The sequence below is a fragment of the Adiantum capillus-veneris genome, chromosome 17 (assembly GCF_014529385.1).
Source record: "Adiantum capillus-veneris isolate H3 chromosome 17, ASM1452938v2, whole genome shotgun sequence".
Lineage (NCBI taxonomy): Eukaryota > Viridiplantae > Streptophyta > Polypodiopsida > Polypodiales > Pteridaceae > Adiantum > Adiantum capillus-veneris.
Window position 1 is genome coordinate 141,067,576 of NC_140947.1, and position 10,851 is coordinate 141,078,426.

Consider the following 10,851-nt stretch of genomic DNA (forward strand, 5'->3'; position numbering starts at 1 on the left):
GCATGAGGATAAATGACCTACAAATCATGTCTTCCACCACATTCTCATGTCCATTTGGTATTTAATGTAGGTCATTTATGATAACACTTACATCAAAAAGACGCCTCTTAGTTTACCTCGTGAACATGAGAAAGTCATCAATCCTCATGAGCAACAAACACGACATCACGTTTTCCCTCAAATACAAGTCAAGTGGAAAGACATTTGTATAAACACCACTTGGAAAAACATTGTTCTTGAGAAGAATTTCCCACTTTTATTTTTGAGGATGAAAATTGTTCTCCAAGGGGCAAGGTAATGTGAGGACTTGGATCCTAGGGAGCGCAACTTTGTAATAAGGGGTTAGATGAGAGGAGCGCCATGCCGTCTACCCCTTTTCTCATATAACCCACTTTATAGTTTGGCTACTCATTGTCATGCTATTTTAAGTGGTGAGCATATATTATGGCTATGCCACCTAAAAACCGATGGCTTGTCCTAGACATTAATTAATATTTCTCCAATAAGGCTCATTGAGTAATCAACAATAATAAGCTTGGACTTGTATAGTGTCCTTTTCTTTCTTTATCTATCTCTCAACGCATCAAATAATCTATGGAAGGATTCACCGAATGAGAACATAATGTAGTAGATAAAAGCCTTTTTCTCACTAGCCCATGCTCACTTTGTAGCCATCCCCTATCGTTGAGATTTTCTTTCACCACAATGGCAGGGGATGGCCAAAAGGGGTTCACCTTTAGCACGTGAGCTCATCAAAAGTTATTGTTTTGAAAGAGTTGTAGATTAAAATTTGTTGGAAGGGTTGAAAAGTTTAGTTTAGTAAACTGGTATGGGTATTGTTTTCTTTGTCGCTCAGTTTGCTCCTTGTCCAATCTATCTCTATCAGAGCGGAAAGATATTAATTGAAGTAAGCATTTTTTCAATCTTCTTCGTTCCATATTTCTTACACAACTCTTCAGGTCTTCTTCTAGCTTCTGGTGTTATCAGTATTTATCTAAATTCTCCTACTCACCCCTTGAATTGTCAATGTCTGGTTGACATAATCATGTATTTCACTAGCAGTTCTGAGCCATGGTCTGCCTAAAAGCATCCCATACGTTCCTTGTACATCTAAAACTAAGAAGATGGTTTTAAACTTTTCCTTGCCCACTCCGATCTACATATTTTTTATTAAGCCAGTAGCCTAAACCACCGTATGATCAACCATTTTGACCCTGAATGGTGCTGGTTTTAAGTCATTAATTCCCAAGTTTGTCTTAAATGTTCTCCAAGTATACTAATACCATCTCCTCCATCCAGTATCACACATGATAGAGGTTCTCAGTACTTCTCTAATGACTTCCAGGTCCACTACTCTTGCCTCAGCCTTTGCTTTTCTCTTCTGTTTGATAAACTTCACAGCCTTTGGTAACATGCATCTGATTTCATCCAGCTCCAGCCCACCGTCAACTTTTGGATGCGTTCACAGATGTTCACATAGATTTCATCTTGCTCATTCCCAGAGCTATAGTATGAACTAGAAGATTTCTCTTCTTGACTATCTTCACAGTTCCACTCAACTTTTCCTTGTCTGGTTGCTGGTTGAAGCTGAGATGGATCCCTTGACTGGTCCTTCATTCAGTTTAGTGGCTCCACAAGTCTGATTTGACTTGTCGAACTTCATTCACCAGACTATGTACTATAGCAATCATGGACTCATTCGGTCTAGATGCTATCTTCTCACTCTAGTGATCCTTCACCTCTAAGGATTGGGGCGGTAGCTTTTGAATCATGTGAGCCTCAGAACATTCTCGCTATTCTGGTAGTTTCTTGGCCATATTTTTAATGATCTTAGCTGCAAGCTCACACTGATCTTGCCATTCATCCACTACCTTCTCCTCGCCCTCCTTCGCCTTTCATATTGCTCTCTGTTGTTCCCACTTCCTTGTTTAGCAGTTTGCTTTTCCTCTTTTGCATCTAAATTCTCTACAATGATAATGCCCTTGCTTCTGGTCACTACCCTGACTAGCACTGGTTCTTGTGACATCTGGTTAGGTACCTCTGGTTTTGCAGCATCTAGGCATTGTGTTGTAAGTGACCATAAGTCTCGTATATGTAGCAATTTAGGCTTTGTTTTGCAAAATATCCTCTGTCCCTCTCCCTACCAGTACCCCCGTAGTACTTGCCTGTGCTAGTACCAGTACATGTGATGGTCTCATTTTCCTTGGACCCACTGGCCCCATTTGCTTTTGCTATACCTCAAGTTTAGTCAACACAATCATTGATAGATGCTTTTATTTCTTAAAGTGATGAATTCTGATGCCACAATTTGTTTCAAACATGACCATAGGCTTTAAGTAGGTACCTTGTGAACACTCATCAGACGTATGATCTCTTGACCTACACTGTGAGAACCAAATCTCCATCTTCCTGATTGAAGGTCTTGTCTTGGCTATTTTAGCAAATTTTTTTGGCATTTCCTCTAGTTTCCTGGTCCATGATCCCTTTTTCTTCCCTTTTCCTTTGTCATCTGACTCACTTTCAGATGAACTAGAAATGGTACCGGATTCTGACCTTTCATCAATAATTTGCTATCATTGGATTATCTCTTCTTGTGACCTTTCTCTTTCTTGGCCTGCTACTCTAGTTTTAGTGCCCTTTGCATCAAATCATTGAACTTCTTGGTAGGCGCTGGAACTTCCTGTTCTCGTAGTTTTGGACTTTTGAACCATTCAAAAACTAGGCTCCCATTCGTTTCTCTACAGGAGGCTCTTGCAATTGTCTAGTTAGTTCTTTGATTTTCTCCATGTAGCCAACTTGCCTTGTTTAATCTTGTCGATCTTGCATAGGATGTCCTCATCTCCCCTGTTGTCTAAATATTCTAATATGAAATCCTTGATGAGCTTGTTGTATGACCTGAGCTGGCATGCCGAGTAATGGTAGTACCATTTCCTGGCTGCCTCTTTGAGTGTCTGGAGAAAGTATTCCCCCATTCATCTTCATCAATATCCTTGAGCTCAGCGTGCTGCTCAAATGCTTGGATGTCAAAATCAAAATCATCCTTTTTGCCTTCTTTGAATACTAGAAAAGAAATTTTTAGATTAGTGGAATGCTCGTGACTACTGGCTCTGATTTTGGAAACTGATTTCTTGTCTTTGGATTTGTGTTTGTTGTGATGGTCCGTATTTGCTTCTCAGTCATGTCAACTTTAGCTTCAATTACTGTGTCCAACTTTCTTCTTTGCTGGTTTATGTCCCGACGAGTGATGTCTTCTCTTGTTTCCCTTGCTTTCTTCAACACATTTCTGGTTGCATTGAGATCCATGAGATCACTTGCATCATTCTGCTTTCTTTGCATGTTGGCGTCTTGAAGGAGATGAGTGCTGCAAATCCCTTAATGTTCTTGGTTTTGGTGGAACATCTATCTCATTCCCAAGTTTTCTCTCCATATCAGAGCCTCGTTCTAACTCTTCTAGAACTGGGTTGACACTGTCTAGATTATCCATGAATCTTGTAGTTGGCCTTCTACCCCATGTAGTTCCTTTGGGTGGCATGATGGATGCATGATGACTCTAACAGCAAATGGGAGATAGTTTCACCATCAAGAGAAACTTAGCTCAAGACATCGTGATCGCCAAAATGGAACGAGCTACACACTCTTAGACAACTATTCTAGGTTGGTTGTTAGAGTTAGTTCAGATTGGTATGAAGCTTCAGATCAGACAATACTAGAAATGAAATAGAAGACTGAAACTGGAAGTAACACTGAACATTGGAAATGGAAATGAGAATAGACACTAGAACTGGAACTGAAACTAGGACTATATATTCAGATCATATCTATGTATACAAGTACAATCAGTGAGTCACATAGACCAACTTGATCAAGATTACAAGAGTGTGTGAAGCACTAAGCTATTGCTAGATTACAAGGGATCAAGTGTACTCTAGAGTCCCCCAAAATGAAGCAGTGGCCCCTATTTATAGCCTTTCGACTAGACTCTAGTTGACTGTGCATTGTGCTAGTTACCATGGTAACTGTGTGTAGTTATTGATTATGAAAGTTACCAGCTCAACCTCCTACTAAGCAGCTATTCCTACCATATACATGTGCACAATGCAAATATTTTGTCATGAAAACGTTCCCTTGATAACTAGCTTCTCATTGGGCACCTTAGATTAAATTTTGTAATTAATTTGGTTCATCAAAGCCTCCTCTATCTCATATAGTATCATGACCCTTTGGGCTTAGAGGTGCTTCCCTAGTGTGTAGGGCCCTATTGGTGCACTCGGTTTGGTTTTTATCAGACCCATTTGGTAAAAAATGTCTTAAATTATATTGTTCACAACAAAGTCTATTTCTATCTTTGTTTTTTTCTTTGTGAAAATATTATCTTATTATTTTTGGTGGACTTATTAGACCTTGATTTCTCAAGCGCATGGTGATAGACTTTGTTCCTGCATATGGTTACACCATAACGTTGGATGGATGGACCAATTGTCAGAAGAAGTCGCTCATCAATGTGTTGCTTATCAACCCTACAGGGTCCATGTTCATAGAAGCCATTGACATCCTTTGAAAGAAAAGACCGGCGATTATGTCAAAAACTGCAGGCGCAAATATGAACTGGAGCTGCTCAAAGACACACTTCACTAAGGTCTCTATGAATAGGTAATAATGCTCCGGAGATGAAGGGTTTAGGCAACGACGAAGCTCAAGCTCTAACATGTGATGAAAGTGACATACTATAACTTCGAAGGCAAACTTTCATTGATGTTTCGCTAGCTTGGTGTTTGCCATATCTGTAAGATAAACATTATAAGATGAGAGGGCGAACTATCAAAATTGTTTCATGACCCTAAACCATAAACAAGTGACGTAATTTATAGCAAACAATGATATATTATGATTGCAAACCATACACTATACAATAAATGACTAAAAGTTTAAGAAAAAATAAAGCACACACAAAAAGAGAGATAGAGAGAGGTGAACAGCTAGGAGTGTGAGGGACACTCATCACAAGAACTAGATCCTGTTATGTGCATTACAGAATACACGTAAATGATCGGAGCGTACGTGTGAACAACCCAACTTGTGTGAGGTACGCTCAGCACAAGTCCTAGACATTGTTGTAATGTTGAATGATAGTTTAATCAATCTAACCCCTGATGAAGTGTGTGCAATGCATAGCACAACCATCATTGGACAATTTGAAAATCTCAAATTGTGGCCAAACAACATATGTATCTGCATCTAAGACAATACCAAGTCATCTACTAGTGATGATGGCATATCTATGGATTAGAAAGTACAAGGGCACGGCACGTCATGCTAAGATGAAGAGGACATAGGTATGCATCTCTCCAGTCTTAGGTAGACGAATGTAACCCTCATATTTCTATGTAGTAAGAACGATGATGTGACTTAATCTAATCCATGATGAAGTGTGTGGAACTCACATCACAAACATCAGTGGACAACTTAACAATCTCAGATGCAGGCTAAATATCGTAAGTATCTACATCCAAGACAACACCAAGTCATCTAGTGATGAGCAATGACGTGTCTCTATTTGAAGCACAAGGGTAAACAGTGTGTCACACATAGATGAAGGGGGCATGAAGTATGCATCTCTCCACTCTTTGTTTGATGAGCACTACTCTTGCGTTTCTATGGGGTACAAAGGATGATGTGTCCTTATCTAAAATTGAGAAACCTATAGGTCACTCTGAAGTGAGAGGTGTAGCGTCATGCCTACTGCACTCCACGAGTCGACCACTAAATTCTAACTCATCTTTGTGGTGAGAGATACACTACTGCACCACACGAGTGAGAATTAAAGTCTGTCCTAGAACCCTTCCCCGTAGTGAGCCAAGTGTCTGAACATCACGAGAAGAGAGACTAGATTCTACTCACTTCTAGAGTGAGCTGGATGGCTACACACCAGGAAGTGGCCTATAACCTGCAAGCCAACTCTGTGGTGAGAGAAAAATTGCTACACCACACGAGTCTAGCACAACACAGAAAAACAAGTTAGTACACATAGCAAGTGAAAAATTATACCTCAATAGTCTCTATTTGCCGAAAAATATACTGGAGCTCTCCAACTGGGTAGTCTCTCAAATCCTTTTTGCAATGCAAAAGACAACCATTGGTTTTGATCAAAATTCGGCAACTGTCTTTATATAGGCAAGTTTTTTTATTGAAAGATCTTTCGATCAAGACCAAAAAATACGGGTATTCGAGATTTGGCATTTAATAGCGTTTTATACATATAATTTTTTTAGTATGGGTGTATAAATGCAACCTAGTTTCTATGTATAAAGATACATAATTCTTGCACTACAACCATATTCTTACGTACCTCTTTGTTGCAATTAACATCCAAGATGTATTGACTCATTGTAGTATTACATTCTTTTGCCTTTTTGTGTATTGATTGAGAGACGGCCCAACCAAGGAAGAGAATGAGAAGTTCCAATGTCATGCATAAAGCTCTAGAGAACCCTCAATGTATAGCATCAATGAACAAAGTCACTAATGGCCATCCTCAATCGTAGGTTCTTGTTGCACCTACACTTATCTTGGTACTAAGTCAAATGGTTAGTTTGACCTTAGGATAAGAAGCCTAAGATTTTCGCAAAAATGACCAAGAATGTGCTTATCATCACAAGATACAAGCATGTGTTTTCAAAATCAAGTTGAAAGAGATGTTGGGGAAAGTATTGTTTGGTCTAAGGCAATCTTGTTTGATCACTATTCAAAGTTATCCCTTGAGAAGAAAGTTATAGATAGCATGGAACTTGTACTTGCGAGAGGATCCTGCAATTAGCAAGCTACCATGGTAGAGGAGAATAAGTTGTGGTTAGAAACTCATGTATCTTGCAGTGAGTGAGTGCCCCTAGTGGCTAGCAAAAGGGAAAGATTTTGTCAGCTTTGTGGTTAGTGAATAAGAAAATATATGTAGAGGATCTATTGGTTAGGCAGAGAAAGTCCATGGATAGTGGAGAAGTTATAATCCTTACTGGGTGCATAAAAGTCGGGCCCTTGAGGCAAGTGGTGGACTTGGTGAGTGGGTGGGATCCAATGATCAGCACCGAGTCAAGCTGACAAGCACCAAAAGCGCCAAAGCAGTGTGTGTGTGTGTGTGTGTGTGTGTGTGTGTGTGTGTGTGTGTGTGTGTGTGTGTGTGTGTGTGTGTGTGTGTGTGTGTGTGTGTGTGTGTGTGTGTGTGTGTGTGTGTGTGTGTGTGAATTAACTCGTGGTGAGCCATGCAATAAGGGCCGCTGATAACGGATACAAGGTCTGCAGGTGGGTATGCCGTCATCACAGGACTGTGTGCACGGTTTTATGGGTGTATTTTTAGGTGTGTTCTTTTGGGTTCTCCAATTGACCATCAATCATTGAAAATCAAGTGGTCTTCAATTGAGCACACACATTCAATTTTTGCCCTATTTTTTTGGAAATTAGGCATATCCACTGATTGGATTAGCCTAACATACATACCACATGATTGCACATTTATATATCATCAATTTGTTCAATTTCTATGCATGCACACACTCAAGATTAGGTGCACACATACTTGAATTTTTTGGCAGTTTTTCCCTCTTTGGTGCATTACACACACAATGATTTTTATACAAACACATGAATTCTTGTTGCAAATCAAACTTAACCTTGACACACACATCATGCATTAGTCAAAATTGACCATCAATTTCAGTCCACAACAATCAAATTAGGCTCTCAAAGTATGTCAATTGATTTACACACCTAATTTTAGCAATAAATCAGCAACACATTAGAATCAAATTAATCACCCAAAAATTGAATAGAGTAGGCCAATGCACTTACAATCAATTGCATCCAAGCTAATCCTTGCTCCACGCGATGCTTCCACCATGCGCACACATGTGTGGCTCTTCCAATTTTGACCCAAAAATTGACCATTGTAGGCCAAAAATCAACCACTCAAATCAATAGATTAGGCATGGATTAGCACACAGAAACTTGATAAAAGTGTTGATTCCACCTCTTATAAGAAGATTGAACGTACATTACACATCAATGTTAGCGGTTAGGTTAGGAAAGTTAGTCATAAATTAGTAAAAGTTAGCATGGAATTAGTACAATTAGCATGAAAATGAAGCGAACTTAGTAATGGTTAGTGAGAAATTAGTGAAATTGGGGGTCTAGGGTATTCATAACTCAAAAATTATCTTCAATTACTTGCACAAACATCATCAAATCAAACCAAAATTGAGTTAAACACACTCAAAAACCGATGAAATTAGTAGTGAAATTACTCTATTCTTAACATCCTCTACTCACTAGCTTAGGTTATCGATCCCCGACAACGGCGACAAATGTTGGGAGCCTTTGTCGCATCACCTAATCAACCCAAGACCAACAAAATTATCAATCCTAGGATCGGCAACCTGGCTAGGGCATGGAAGCATGAGGATCATTGGATGTATCGAATGAGAGGATTCAAGAGAACGCTCTTCCAATGCAATAGAGATTAGACATGAATCACTAACTCTAATCACACCATAATCATAAATCACCTACACACATTAAGTCCACCAAAGTCTGACTTGCTATAGACTAGAATCTCAAAGCACACTCTTGACAAGCACACACTAATTGCATTGGTGTTGGCCTCTCCAATCACCACATGCCAATCAAGGTACTTAATCAAAAGCTATACACACAAGGTGAATGGTGCTCGAGTTTTATTAAACTCATCCATACATAAGCAAACAATAGGGCACATACACTAATCACAAGATTAAGAACAAACTTAATCAACAAATTGAGTGCTCATAGAAGGATAAGAGTGCTCAATAAGCAAGAAGTCATCACACACACTTAAATCTAGAATAATGAGAAGGTGAAATCACTTCATGACATAATTGAATATAGAAGAATTAAAACTATTGAAGAAAGTAGAGATTAGATTAAGAAAGGCTTCTCTAATTACAAAGGATTAGCACTAGCCTTCTAAGCATGGGCATTAAGCTCAAGGCTAGGCCATCCATAAAGTGAACACTCAAAAGAGAGATTTCAAGAGTGGATAAGAATGAATCCTCAAGAATGAAGCCTCTTTGCATAAAAGGCTTTCTTATAAAAGCATGCACCACAACCCTTCCTACTATGGGATTGTGTTGAGCCCTCTAGCTAACATATACAATTTGGAACTCCCAAATGAGCCCAAGACCTTATACAATGTGAATAGGAAATATTGTGCACATCCATAGCACATACCTCGCTTGGTGCATAATTGGTGTCGCATGTGTTAGCCGCTACTAACATGTATACAATGCACCGGGGGAAAAACCTCCTAGTGAGGGAAAAAATGCCCCGGCGGTCCTAAGTGTGTTCACACACATAACTACCACATGTATATGGTAACAAATCCCCCTGGAGTGATGTAGTGAACAAGAGCTGGCAAGTAGAGTAAAGAAAGTGTCATGTCCAACACCCAAATCAGTCATAAGGTGTCTGAGCCATACACACTCAACCGTAGCTGTGAAGACTGCCCTGTACTTAGCCTCACAAATGGAAGTGGCCACAATAGGTTTCTTCTTGATCAACCATGATATGCATGAGCTGCCAAGGATGAAACAAAAACCCCTTGTGGATACTCACATGTCAAAACAACTAGCCCAATCCGAGTCAGAAAAAGCATGCAAACCTGGTGACAATGATCCCCCCTTGGGATAAAACAAGCCAAGATGTAAAGTGCCACTCAAGTAGCAAAAAATCCTCTTGACAGCTTGCCAATGCTTAGACCCTGGGCTATGCATAAATTTGTTGACCCGTGAAATTGCAAATTGAATATCCGGCCTCGTGTTGCATACATGAATGAGGTATCTAATAGCAGTTTAGTAAAGAGTGACATCTGCAAGATCACCAGCATCATGAAGACTCAATTTCAAACCTGTTTGCATGGTAGTGGCAATAGGTCTGCAATCCTCAAGTCCAAGCAATGTCTCTATGTAACGTTTTTGACACAAGGCAATACCACCATCACACTGCTTAAACTGTATACCCAAGTAATGATGCAACAGTCCCAAATCTTTCATCTTGAAACTAGCATTCAAATCAGCCTTAAATTTAGCAATATGTCTCTCATCTGGTCCACTGATCAGCAAATCATCCACGTAGAGAACCACAATGAGAAGTACATCACCCTCACGCTTTACTTACAATGTGCTTTCTGTTAGACTGTTACAAAAATCTTGTTTGACCAAATGAGTGTCAGCCTTCTTATACCAAGCACGAGGAGATTGCTTCAACCCATACAAAGCTTTGCTACATTTGCACTACTTATCCTCTTGTACTTTCTTGACAAAACCGTGAGGCTTTGTTACATACACTTCCTCAAATATGTCACCATTCAAGAAAGCAGTAATAATAATGTCTGATTGATATACATCCCAACCAAAATGAGCTACCAATGCACATAGAAAAATCAAAATGGTCATACGACAAGTGGGAGTAAAAGCCTCTTCATAATCTATGCCTTTTTTTTGTGCAGAACCCTTTGCAACAAGTCGAGCCTTATAGCGATAAATCTCACCATCTGCCTTGCGTTTCAACTTGTAAACCCACTTTGTACCAATGGCCTTTATGCCATGAGGAAATCACATAAAGTCTATGTGTCATTTTTTATAAGTGCATCATATTCTGATTGCATTGAAGCCATCCAATTTCCTAAATTATGTGCTTCATCAAAAGACAGAGGTTCCTCAACATCACGTAAGCTAGACACAGCCAAATAATAACAATCTGATGCATCAGATGCATGTGAAGAGCCAAAACAAGTTCCATTAGACAAAGGTGCATCCAATTTACTATCAT